Source organism: Protopterus annectens, chromosome 13.part0, assembly GCF_019279795.1.
Source record: "Protopterus annectens isolate FY-2018-M chromosome 13.part0, PAN1.0, whole genome shotgun sequence".
Lineage (NCBI taxonomy): Eukaryota > Metazoa > Chordata > Ceratodontiformes > Protopteridae > Protopterus > Protopterus annectens.
This window is the reverse complement of record NC_056747.1, coordinates 1,240,426,751-1,240,440,567: the sequence shown is the minus strand read 5'-3', so window position 1 is coordinate 1,240,440,567 and position 13,817 is coordinate 1,240,426,751. Positions and strand designations below refer to the sequence as shown.

General features: G+C 40.7%; 1 protein-coding gene across 2 annotated transcripts in view; it reads left to right on the top strand.

Annotated features, from left to right (window-relative positions):
• Window positions 1-13,817, top strand: part of RUNDC3A (RUN domain containing 3A) — a 356,931-nt gene that overhangs the window by 206,989 nt on the left and 136,125 nt on the right. The gene's annotated exons all lie outside the window — the stretch shown is intronic.

Below are 13,817 nucleotides of genomic sequence, written 5' to 3'. Positions count from 1 at the left end.
ACAGGAAGACGCAATGATCTTAAGAGTCCATGGAAGACCTAGAGAGGTAATGCATAAATAAGAAGCTGAGTGGGAGTGCTAACAATATAAAATAAAATGTAGGAAAAATTATAAAAATATAAGCTTAGTACACAAACTTTGAGATTCAGATAGGTCAATGCACAGAAACTAAAAGAAGACAGTATATCAAAATGAGACACAAATATAATAGGTTGCAATGATATGCAACCCAAAGGTCTCAGAATGACACTGAATGGTGTTGTGGAATTTAAACAGCCTGCTGAGGTAGGTGTGTGTGTGTGTGTGTGTGTGTGTGTGTGTGTGTGTGTGTGTGTGTGTGTGTGTGTGTGTGTGTGTGTGTGTGTGTGTGTGTGTGTCAGTGCGTCAGTGCGTCAGTGCGTGTGTGTGTGTGTGTGTGTGACAGTGTGTGTGACAAAGGGAAATACTGCCAGCCCAGCTAGGTGGAATGTTGTAAATAATTATATGCCATTTGTGAATATTAATATGATTTATATAGAAGCTTGACAGAAGGAGATATTGCCATCCCAGCTATCTGGAATTTTGTAAGTGTTTGTGTGTCATTTGTGAATGTCAACATACCTATGTAAGATGCTTGTGTTACAGATGTATTAGAACTATATGGCATATTGTACAGATGTGTGCTGAAGACACATTTTGTAAAGTACTGAGCAGAAATATATGTGCACAACTGTAACTGTTTACATGTCTGTATTTTAATAAGGGAGACTGAAACAAAGGAGATTAACTTGCAAAACTTCTGAAGAATGGTTGAGGTTGAGATAAACTTGCAAAACGTCAGAAGAATGGTTGAGGATGAGTTACTTTATGGCTGGGTCATAAACAAAAGAGATGTTATCTGTCAGTTTCAGTGCAACAGGAGACATACGTTCACAGATGACTGCAAACTGGGAGACATTATTGAATTCCCAAATGATGTCGATACTCTACAAAAGGGCCTTCCAGAAACAGATGCTTGGTGCCAGAGCCATGGGCTCAAGCTCAGTGCCAAGAAATGTATAGTTATCCCCTTTGGGAAAAAACATGTACCCATGAATTATCACATAGGTGGCAGTACACTAAACACCGAAAGTGTGATAAGAGACTTAGGGACACAGGTGGACAGTGGTCTCACCTTCAATAACCACATTGCCACAACAGTCAAGAAATCCTCATCACTAAGGGCTTTTCATCTAGAAAAAAGGAGGTCATTGTCCCACTGTTCTCATCCCTCATTATTCCCATTATAGAATACAACGCCCCGTTTGGTATGTACCTCTCAAGACATCTGCAACAACTGGAAAGGCCACAGAAATACCTCACTAAAAGGATCACAGGCCTAAAGCAGATGCCGTATGCTGACCTCCTTAAAAACTCCAGCTATACTCTGTCGCATATCGTCTACTCCAAGGCAATCTCTGCTTAACATACAAGGCTATGTCAAACCCAGAGCTGTTGGACATGCTACACTTAAAGAAATCCCAGTCTGTCAGAGCCACATGCTCCAGGGATCTAAACCTTGTCATCACAATAAACAAAACATGCTAGAGGGATAGGTTCCTGACCCAGGGACTCCCCAGACTCTGGAATAGACTGCCCATACATGTCAAGCACAGCACCTCTTTGGTCCTCTTCAAAAGGAACCTTAATGATTGGATGGGAGAAAGGAAATTCACCCCAGGGATCACGTCAGTTGCCCTGCTAGACAGGGGTCCAGGGAAGTAAATAGTGTGGGAAGCAATAGCCAGGGAATTGTTATGGCTAGGCTTGTATAGGCCCTAGGGCCGATAGCCTAGTAACAACCTATGAACCTATAATGTCTAGAACTAGAAGTTTTTTGTATTGTCTTTAAGTGTGGAGGAATGTAAATTATTTTTATGACTCCCACCATTTGCCAAAAGATCTGAGGTCTATGTGTTTTCACAGGTGGATGCTAAATGCTACCAGCTGCAGTGGGAGTTATACCTGGGATAGTCAGATGACAAGAAGTGATGTCATGCTGCAAGCTACCCCAGCAGTAATATTTCAAATATTAATTTAAGAACTCTTTGAGAGAGAGAGAGAGACTGGGCACTTTGTATTTTGTCTTTGACCTGACAAGAACATCTACTCACCCATCTATTTGCTTGTTGCTCTGTAAGTAAGTTAACTAGGGTACAGTAATTTCTCTTAGATATAGTCAGGAATATAGTAAAGTATAGCTTAAATGTTTTCTTTATTTGTTTGAGACTGCCCTGCAATGCTGTTTTAAATATTTCCTTCTGATCTCGAACTCTGATGCAACTCTGATTGTTTACTGAATATTTTCTTGTTCTTTTATTATTTATTATTAAATATATTTAAACCTTTCATTGTGGCTGATATATGTGAGACATATTTAAGTTTTTTTTTTAATTATCATATTTAAGTTTTTTTCTCTTCCGATTGTATTCACTTTCTTAAAACTACTTTATTTCTCTTGGAAAAGGGTTACCTATGTACAGCCCATACTTGTTTTTCCCTGTAGAAGTGGTGGTCCTTTTCACAACACTTTACTAGGTTAGTAGCACAAGATTTCTAGTTATTAGGAAGATACTGCAATACACTGACCTGGAATTGACTGATCTTGGTTTTCCTGATTGTTTTCTTAGAAACTGGCCTGGTCCAGTTTTTCTGGCTCATTGTTAATACTGCATCCCCTAACTACTCTATAAACCTTTATGGCTTTACCCAGCTGATCGCTTCACCAAAGCACCAGCAAAAAAGTTCCTAGAAAGGCTCAGTTATCGACTGGACATTGGTATTCAACCCGCACTGCTATAACCCTTCCACCCTACCTAGCTCCCTTAGTGACCACCTCCCTACCTCAGTAGTAAGACACTCTCCCAAACTTAACAAGCGCCACCAATAGAAAGAGTCTCGTAACCTTAAAAACTAAAACCCTGTCACCCTAAACGAATTACTGTCCACTGTAAACTGGTCATTCCTACACACATTACCCCTTAATGAGGCTGTCCAAAGTTTCAACAATTTATTCCTAGAAACCCTTAACACCCTGGCTCCTAGTAGATAAATTAGGCTAAAATGTAATTATGCACCATGGCTAAACCAGGCAACTCAATCACTTATGAACAAGAGAGAGAGTGCCTGGAGAGCATAGAAAAAAATAACAACTCAAATTTCCACCTGAACTTATATAAACAGCTTTGCAACCAAACAAAAAAGCAGGTCCTACTAGACAAAAAAAAAAATGTTATCAAAAATCTCTGAGAAACCCACATTCCAACCTGAAGAAATTCTAGCACTCAACAAACAAAGTACTATCTCCAGAGAACCCCTCTTCACCAACCCCATTCCCTAACAAATCTAATGAAACTGCAAGCCTTCTTAACAACTTTTTCATTGAAATAATAGAAAAGCTTACTAAACCAGAAACTCTTGATATAAAGACTCCACCTCCCACCTCATCTCTTCCATCATTCTCCCTAGCAACTTCATTCATTAGATCACTTCTTAAACTCAAGCTCTGTTCCCCATCAGCCTTCAAACTCCCTCCATTATTTCACAAACATTCAGCTGCATCTGTAACATACCCTATATCTATACTTATCAATAGATCCATCCAAGAAAATACAGTACCAGATATCTGGAAAAAAGTCTTCAGAATACCCCTCCACAAGGGGGGGGATTCTACAGAACCCTCAAATTATAGGCCTATTACCATATTATCCCCCTTATCCAAGATACTGGAAAAATGTATACATAGACAAATACTAAACCACCACATACAGGCAAACCCAATTACACCCACACAGCACAGTTTCCAACCCTCGCACAGTAAAACTACTGCCCTCCTGTCTTTCACCCACAACATTGCCCAATCAGAGGTAATAATAAACTCATATCAACTCCATTCCTTGACCTATCCAAAGCATTTGATACCATTTCCCATCCCATCCTCCTAAACAAACTTTCCAACTTAAAACTCTCTACCTCCACTACCTTTTGGTTTAACAGCTATTTCTCAAACAGAGATCAGTCCATCAGATGTCAAACATCCTTCTGTCCTTTCCATCTTGTTATGACCGGGTTTCCCCAGGGTTTTTATCCTGGGCCCCCTACTTTTTAATATATTTACAAATAACCTCCATGTCTCCTGCCCCCACTCTACCTTAATACAGTACGCAGACGATTCCACAATTATTAACACCTCCGACAATATACAAAATCTCCACACTGTCACTCAGCAATCTCTGCACCTAGTAGAATAATGACTAACTGAAAACAACCTGCTTCTTAACCCAAAAAAGACCAAGCTTCACCTTTTCCTTTCGAAAAAACTTAATCCAGCTAAAGACAACTTCACCATCTCATCCTTAGATAATACAATTATCATCACTGACTCAAACACCAAATTGCTTGGCATTACTATAGATGACCAATTAAAATTTGACCTACATATGTAAAAAGTCCAATCAAAAACTAGCTCTTCTATACCACAACAGCAAATATATACCTAACAAATCTGGACCTATACTGGCTCAAACATTTGTTCTACCACCACTGCTGTATGCTGCTCCCATACTTACTAACCTCCAAAATAATCACTTAACAAAACTAGAAACCACTAACAAGATAGCAAGATCCACAGCCAGTAATAGCTACAAATCTAATCATTGTATATCCCTGAAAAGCTTAAGATGGCCTAAGCTCCCACACATGCTTCAAATATCACAACTACAAATTGCACACTGCATCCTAAATAGCCCCAACTCCTGCCCTGCCCTTACATCCATAATTACACCCTACACACCCAATCATGACCTCAGAAGCACACAACAAAACCTTCTGCAGGTGACCAAGCCAAACACAAATATTGGAAAAATACTTTACAGTCATTCAGTTGCATACTCATGGAACAAATTGCCATTGTCCCTTCGCTCCACTACCAAAAGTGATGAATTCAAAAAGCAACTAAACAATTCATTTTCAACATGCATGGATATGTACTTGTCAGGAATTTGCCTAATGAATTTTTCCTCTTCTCTTGATTAACATATCTGCCTGGTATCTACTTAAACTGTCTACATATATTACTCTCTCTGCAGTTAGTACCTATGCTATTAAATGCATATTTGTACTATGCCATGATGTTACTCTGAATTTTTTTTTTATTTTAGATATTGCTACATTCTTTGTAAATAACTTAATGCTAACCAAATTTCTCAAAGATATTGTTACTGCATTCTCAAAATACTGTACTTTTGCCTTGTATATATTCATATTATATATCGCTGTCTGTTTTGGTGCTGTTAAGTATCTTACAACTTGAATTGTTAGGTTTTTCTTATTTTTTAATTGCTTTCCTGGATCTTTTCTCCTCAGGTCTCCACAGAAAAAGGGCTCTCTGGGCCCAATTGGGCTAACTTGATTAACAAATGTAAAAATAAAAAAAAAATAAAAAAAAAATAAAATAAAAAAAAAGTTCTGAGAGTATTTGCATATTTATTTGGTGACACACTGGGCCACTCCTAATAGCCTTGCTCTTGGTCAAACTACCATTTGTATTTATAATAACATTACACAGTAAGATTGGACACCCTTTGTTAAGGACCTTAAAGTAGTTGATAAGGAGTGATTGGTGGCAGTAATATGTACCTTATAGTCTGGGAAGAAGGGGGTATAGTTAGTAAACCTGTGCCAGCCTTTACCATGTGTGTGTGTGTGTGTGTGTGTGTGTGTGTGTGTGTGTGTGTGTGTGTGTAACAAACCTCAAAGAGTGTGTATGTGTCAGCTACTTGGGCAGGGACACAAAACACTGGTTGGATATAGAGGGTGCTGGAGGCCTTGGCTTGGTCACTTAGCTGAGATCTCAACTCTATAGCTGTGCCAGTCAGGAGACTTATTTGGGATCTGGAGAAAGAGAGAGAAACCAGCCACAGACTGACTGTGGTCTCTGTTTGCTCTTAAGGGAAATTGCACTTGATGCAGAGAGCTGCATCTGGAAATACTGTGTGTGTACCTGTCATCCTCCTAGTATGTACGTCCCCCACTGTTGCCAGTGGTGAGGATTGAGGCTCCTTGATTACTGGGCCAGTGGTGGGGTGTCACAGTGTGTGTGTGCACACACAACAGGATTTACCAGATTAAAATGCCCTACCTTAACTGCCAATTTAACCAAAATGAAAGACAATAATATATATATTTTTTTCCAGTGGAGGTGATCTGTATATTTTCCATCTAGTGATATCTAATATTTATCTGCTTATCAGAATTTGTATTTTATAGAAGCATTTTCCATGCCGCAGAAGCCATAGCATATCCTGTCAGTATCCTTATAAATCACTCTATAGCAGAGTCCATTGTCCCCAACCTCTGGAAAAAGTCTATCATCACCCCTTTACATAAAGGGGGCAATTCCATTGAACTATCCAATTATTGACCAATCTCCATCCTCTCTCCTGTTTCCAAACTCCTGGAAAAATGCATACATAGCAACTGTTGTACCACCTCATCCAAAACAAACTAGTTGCCCCTACCTAACATGTTTTTTGCCCTTCACACAACAACACCACCACTGCCCTAATCACATTCATGGACGCTGTGTCCATATTCATTGACTCTGGAAATATCACTTCTGTCTTACTACTAGACCTATCAAAGGCATTTGCCACAGTGTCCCACAACAAACATCTTCATCAGCTATGCTTTAGAGGCTTCAACCCACAATCCCTCCAATGGTTTGCAAGCTACCTATCCAATCGCCAACAGTGTGTCAAATGGCAAAATACATTATCCCAATATAAAACCAACATAATTGGGGTACAACAAGGGTCCATATCCTTACTTTTCAATGTTTTGTTCAACAACATTCACACCTCAGCACCCCTTAGCTCCATTATCCAATACCCAGATGACACTACCATAATTTCCTACTCCAGTAACATACAACTCCAGCAACTCACCCAAGCTATCTTCACCTCAATAGAGACATGGCTGAGAGAAGCCCAGCTATTTTTAAATCCTAAAAAAAAGAAAACTCCTGCTTTTCTTGACAAAAAACAATCTCATCTGACTTTAAAATATTATTGCAGGATAACACAGAAATTGAAACGGTTCCCACAGCTAAGCTTCTAGGAGTAACCATAGATAACAAACACCACATCTGCAATAGCATTAAAAAATGCACATCAAACTAGAAACACTCTACAGACAAAAAACTTTCTTGGATAGCTCCACCAGAAAAAATCCTCACAGATTTGCTTCCCTCAATCTTATATGCAGCCCCCCTTATACACCAATTTACAGCCTTCTCTTAAAAACAAGTTCCAATCCTGCTACCATAAAACTGCCAAATTCTCCAATGGTTACCTCTACTGTTCCCACCACTGCCTAGCTCTGACAGAACTAAATTGTCTTGAACTCACACAACACCTAAGCCTAGTACAGCTGTCTTCTGCACATAAAATGATCTATACACCTGCTAGCTGCCCAGTCCTCAAATCTGTCCTAAAACCCTACATGCCTACAAGAGCTCTCCACTCTGAAAACAAATAACTCCTAACCATCTACATTCCACACAAAAGAGCTGGACAGGGACAGTGCCTATACTCTCATGCCACTGTCAAGCTCTGGAGCTCTGTGTTTTTTACCAGGCTGTGGAGTGGTGATTCATATCTGGGACAAAGTAGAAATTCCCTAAGACTCCAAGAGCAGAATAAGTTATTTATTTAATTGAATTGCACTTCTTAACGCTTATAATTGTGCTATACAGCTAATCTACTACATTTTGCACTGTTATAAAGCTTTCTTTTTTACTGTTTCAGTGCATTTGTGTACTGTTTTAACTGTATTTTCATTGCTAGTGTTTTATTACTGTAATTGCATTTTTACTGAATTACTTAACTGTAAACTGTTTTTTTCATACTGAGAGTTGTAGTTTCTGTTTGTGAGTGCTCTATCTGTTTTTCTGTGCATTTTTTGCAAGGTTTCTGCATTCTAGTCAGGTAGTATAGTCTGCTGTTATTCAGGCCTGGTTGCTTTGTCTGTTGAGTTTCCTGTGTTTCTGGCAGCCATCTTCTGCTGATGGTGTCTTGTCTTCTCTGTTAAGTGAGAGTAACAGGGTTGCCTGACCTTCTCTAAAATGAGTGATTGGTTGAAAGAGCTGGGGTGAGCAGGACTGGGTATTAATTAGAGCTTCTAGATTCTTCCATCTTTTCTGGTGTTTAAACCCTGTGTCTGCAGGGGGCTGTGCTTGTTTTTACCAGGCTGTGGAGTGGTGATTCATCAGTGGGACTAAGCAGAAATTCCCTAAGACTCCAAGAGCAGAATAAGTTATTTCTTGCATTTATTTCATTGAATTGCACTTCTTAACACTTATAATTGTACTATACAGCTAATCTACTACATTTTAAACTGTTATAAAGCTGCATTTGTGTACTGTTTTATGGTGTTTAAACTATATTTTTCATTGCTAGATAGTGTTTCATTACTGTAATTGCATTTTTACTGAATTACTTAACTGCAAGCTGCTTTTTCATACTGAGTTCTCTACCCTCCCTCCCTGTTGTTGTCTTTTTGTTATACTTGGTGGCTTTGCAGTTGCCCACCCCTACTGGAAATTGATCCGAGACACTTCTCCCAGTCTAGTGGAAATAGCTCATTCTACCTAATACAAAGAGAACATTTGAGAAGGCCAACCCACTTAGTTTCTTAACCTTGAATTATATTCTGTTCCTCCTTTCTCCCTTTCCACTTTATAAAAAAAAACACTTTGCCAGAATCTACCATTGCTATAGAATCTCCTTGTGTTCTGACTGAGCGTGCTTCTTAAACAATCTGGAAATAAAGAGCTGATAATTATATTTTTGGCACTTTTTAACTGTTCAGAATTCTGCACCGTCTTAACTTTTGCTTGACTGAATTATTTATATATTTGCTGGCATTGTTGTCTGATACTCTAAGTGCCTCCATTTTGTTCCTAATTTACTGCTTTCTGCATATGTTTTAGTCATTTTTTAATTTAATTGCATTTATTTAAACTGTATTTGCTTTAATATTGCTACACACTCAAGTGTTGTAACTTGCACTGCATTTGAATTGTTTTACTGCTTTTCTGTAAAAAAAAAGTTCTAAACTTATTTCCCACCTTTCCTGTAACTAGTCTAGTCCAGATACAGATTGCTATATCCAGGACAGTTTGTAAGCTTCAGAGCCCCCCAAGCCTTTCTCTGTTGGAGGGAAGCCTTCTAGCTCATCAGTGGGAGTGGTAAGCACTAGGTAGCCTATCTACCTCAAAAGGAGTGGTTTCTGGTCCAGACATTGTAGTTTATTGAACATTTGGGCAGTTTTTCCATCCCTTTCAACTTCCTGGTTTAAAAGCCCACATTGGCATGGGTTTGTAGTTGTTTACGTTTTGCTCAGTGGCGCTGAGGTAAAGTATTACTGGTGCCAGAAAGTCTGCTCTTCAGTTTTTCCCATAGATTTTTCCCATAGATCTTGTTAGTTCTTTCTCTCTTGCACTTCAAATAGCCTAATCACTTTGCACTTCAATAGGTTTTTGTAGCAATTATTATAGCACGCCTAAGAGCCATTAGCACTAGTCATTCTTCATGGAAATAGCTCTACTACGTAGTAGTTATGACCATCCCTCCTGGCATGATTAAAAGGTAGTTTTCTGTGCTTTGTCCTATTAACCTGGTGCACTTGGGCATTTTGAGGGAGTGTAGCAGCTGCCTCATGTACACAGACAACCCTCTCCTCTTACCTCTCAACACTCAGACTTGTGAGAGATGCACTTATATCACTGAATTGGAAGCTGTGCACTCTCCAGCCAAGACCAGACTTGCTGGTCAAGAGGTGAAGGTCAACACCTGCACCACACCACATGGAACACATAGTTCTCCAGAACACCCACTGTCACAGCTCTCACATAAAAACACAAACCACACACACACACACACACACACACACACACACACACACACACACACACACACACACACACACACACCTTCGCGGAGGCACTCAATAAAAATTTACCCAAACAGCAGAGACCACCAAGACAGAAATGCACTTGACCACCACAACACAGCACAAACCACAGGACATAGAGCTCACCTCCAGTGTGCCCCTCAACCTAAGCCTCTAAGGCTAAACACCTTGCCCAATACACTAATCATAGGTGACTCAAAAGTGAAGCACACAGATACCCCACTCACTAGGTTGAATAAGAAGAAGGTAACAGTCAGCTGTCTATCAGGTGCCAGAATCCGACACATAACAGATGCACTCAGGTCACTCCACAACAAGTACAATTATGACTCTGTCATTGTCCATGTGGGTGTGAATGACCTGAGATGCACCTCCCTGGACTACATGAAAAGAGACATGGTGGAGTTCTCGGATTATGTGGCCCAGGCAGGTATAACACTAGCCCTGAGCAGTATCCTACCATCACCCAGAATGATACCGCAGTGCAAACAAAAAATTATCGATTTTAACAATTGGCTAAGTTTCTGGTGTCATTATAATCCAGTATCTGTCTGCTTGGGATGACATGACTGACCAACCTCGATACTTTGCCAGAGATGGCCTGCATCTGTCACCTCTGGATTTCCGGGTACTGGCTAAGGCTCTTGCCACCCCTATAATGCCTTTTTTAGGTGGTGTTCCAAAGACCAAATTATCACTGTAACCGCTATAAATAAATACAATCTGAGAGTCATGCTGCTCAAAGTTAGAAGTCTAAATCTCAAGATGCACTCACTTGAAGCACTCCTCAAATTGGAGAACATCAACATTTGTGCTGCAATGGAGAACTCATTTAAAGCAGCAGAACGCATCCCTGCGCTACCAGGCTATAACTCATTCCACATCTTTTGGCTCTGAAACATGGACTGAAGCTCCAAAGGCGGTGATGTCTCCATATTCATAAAGGATATGCACACCTCCAGACTAGTAGCCCAGCATAATGCATCTGAGATACTTCAGGTACAACTAACATTGGGTAAGACTGCAATCCAAATCATAGCCTGCTATAGGTCCCAAACCATGTTCCTAGACTCTCACTCCACGTTCCTAAGCACCATGGAATCTACCAAGGTACAACCCAACACTCTCATACTATTAGACTTCAACTATCCCTCCATCAACTGGAAAAACTACTCAAGCACCAATACACTGGCCCAACGCTTCCTGGAATTCATCAGTTCCAATACCCTGGACCAGCTCATTCTGACCCCCACTAGAGGAAGCAACATCTTTGACCTGGTCATTACTAACATGGGTGACCTTTGCTCTACACCAATAGTCAATCCCTTCCTGGTCAGATCCGACCATAAACTAATCATCATGGAAAAACCACATCTCACCCACACCCCCAAAAAGGTAACCACCTTGAAAAACAAGCGGACTTTGGACTCCTAAAAACAGAGGTAGCTAATTTCACGGCACCCATGCCAATGGAAAATAGCTGCATGATTGCCGAATCATACAACAATGCATTGAATGAACATGTACATAAATGTATAGAACTAGCCATACCCAACAGAACCAAGACACTCTCCTCCAAAAAAAGGAGGCCAATCTGGTGGTCCCCTACCATTAATAAACTCTACAATAGAAGGAAGAAACTGTTGCAGAAAAAGATGAAGTCCCAAGACTGGAAAAACTCCTTTATCAACCTCAACAAAAAGTTGAGATCCCTCATCAAATCCTCTAAATCCAGCTATGAAGGCAGAATTGCAGCAGACACTAAAAACAATCACAAAGCCTTTTATAGTTATATCAAGAACCTCCATGGCAATACCCAGAAGTGCTCTGAGTTACTGCACAATGGTACCTCCTATACTGAGCCAATAGATATTGCTGGGTATAGGAGGTACTAAGCCAATAGATATTGCCAACATACTGGCCGACAGATTCAGTGCCAACTTTACCTCTCTCTTCCCCCCAAAGGACCAATCACAATACCAGCAGAATGCCAGGCACCCATCATTACTGCAGCCCAGGTTAAAGCTGCATTGTCCAAGGCCAAAAATACAGCTTTCATGGGACCCAATAATATCCCTGGCTGTGTTCTACATGAACTACAAAGTGAATTGGCACCACATCTGTGTGCCCTGTTCAGTCACAGCCTCACCACAGGCTTTGTCCCTACTGAATAGCACACGGAAACAGTCATCCCTCTCCATAAAGAGGGAGCGACTACAGACCCTGGGAATTATCGCCCCATTAGCCTAATGAGTCTGATACGTAAAGCTATGGACTGCATCATCATGGACCTGATTAACAAAGATATAGGAAATCTCCAAACTCTAGACCCCATGCAATTTGGCTTTGTGAAATTGAGATCATGCCTCTCAACCTGGTTGACTTCTTTGAGTCAGGGCTGTGGATGAAGGTAAGGTAGTGCATACAGCCTACCTCGATCTGACCAAGGCCTTTAATACCATTCCTCATTTGGGAATTATTGATAAACTCACCAAACTAGGCATCAACCCCTATATCACTAGGCGGGTTGAAAATTGGGTCACAGATAGAACACACAGTAGAACACACAGTATGAAAGTAGCAAACTCTTAGTCAGACTGCTGACTAGTCACGAGTGGAGTCACACAGGGATCGGTCCTGGGTCCGCTCCTGTTCAGCATCTAATTCTCAGAAGTCCAGGCCAACACAAAAGAGACTCTGGCTGACCAAGTTCATAGACTACTCCAAGCTGGGAGCCATTATTAACTCCCCAAGTGATGCAGACATCCTACAGAAAGGCCTCACTGAGACCATTGACTGGTGTCAAAACCATGGCCTTAAGCTTAATGCCAAAAAATGCGTTGTCATCCCCTTTGATAAAAACTCAGTTCCCATTAATTACCACATTGATGGAAGCCCACTGAACACTGAAGGCATTATAAGGGATCTGGGAATGCAGATTGACAGCAATCTCTCCTTCCATTCCTTCGACCACCACATTGCCACTGTGGTAAGAAAGTCCTTATATGTGGCACATCTCATTACCAAGGGTTTTGCATCCAGGAAAAAAGAGGTCATCATCTCTCTCTACTCTTCTCTCATTAGACCAATCATTGAGTATAATGCCCCATTTGGCATGTACCTCAGTAGACACCTGCAACAGCTGGAGAGGCACAGAAGTACCTTACAAAGAGGATCCTAGGCATTAAACATATGTCTTACATGGACAGACTCAAAAGACTCCAGCTACTGTATTCTGTGTCTCATATCACCTACTTAGAGCCGATCTCTGCTTGCCTTACAAAGCCATGTATGACCCAGCTCTGTTAGAAATGCTACATCTAAAGAAATCCCAGTCCGTCTGCACCACACGCTCAGGAGACCTCAACCTCATTACCACAATCAACAGAACATGCTGGAAGGACAGGTTCCTTACCCAGACACTGCCCATGCTCTGGAACAGACTTCCCATGCATGTCGAGCAGAACACCTCACTGGCCCTCTTCAAGAGAAATCTTGATGAGTGGATGGGTAATAGAAAGTTCACCCGTGGGATCACTCCAGTGGCTCTACTTGATAGAGGCACTTGGAACTAATGTTGGATAGCACTATGCCAGGGCACTTCTATGTTCTAGGCTTGTAAAGGCTCCAGGGCCATTAGCCTAGTACACACCTATGAACCAATGAACAGACATTACTATCTGAGAGCTTTAACAACTTCAAACACACCCTAAAAAAACATTTTCTATGTCATCATACCTGCCCCTGCTTTTTCCCTAATAGGTGAACTCCATTCACTCTCTAGGGGCTTTCCTTTCTATCCCTAAAACAGGAATTTCCTCTACTAA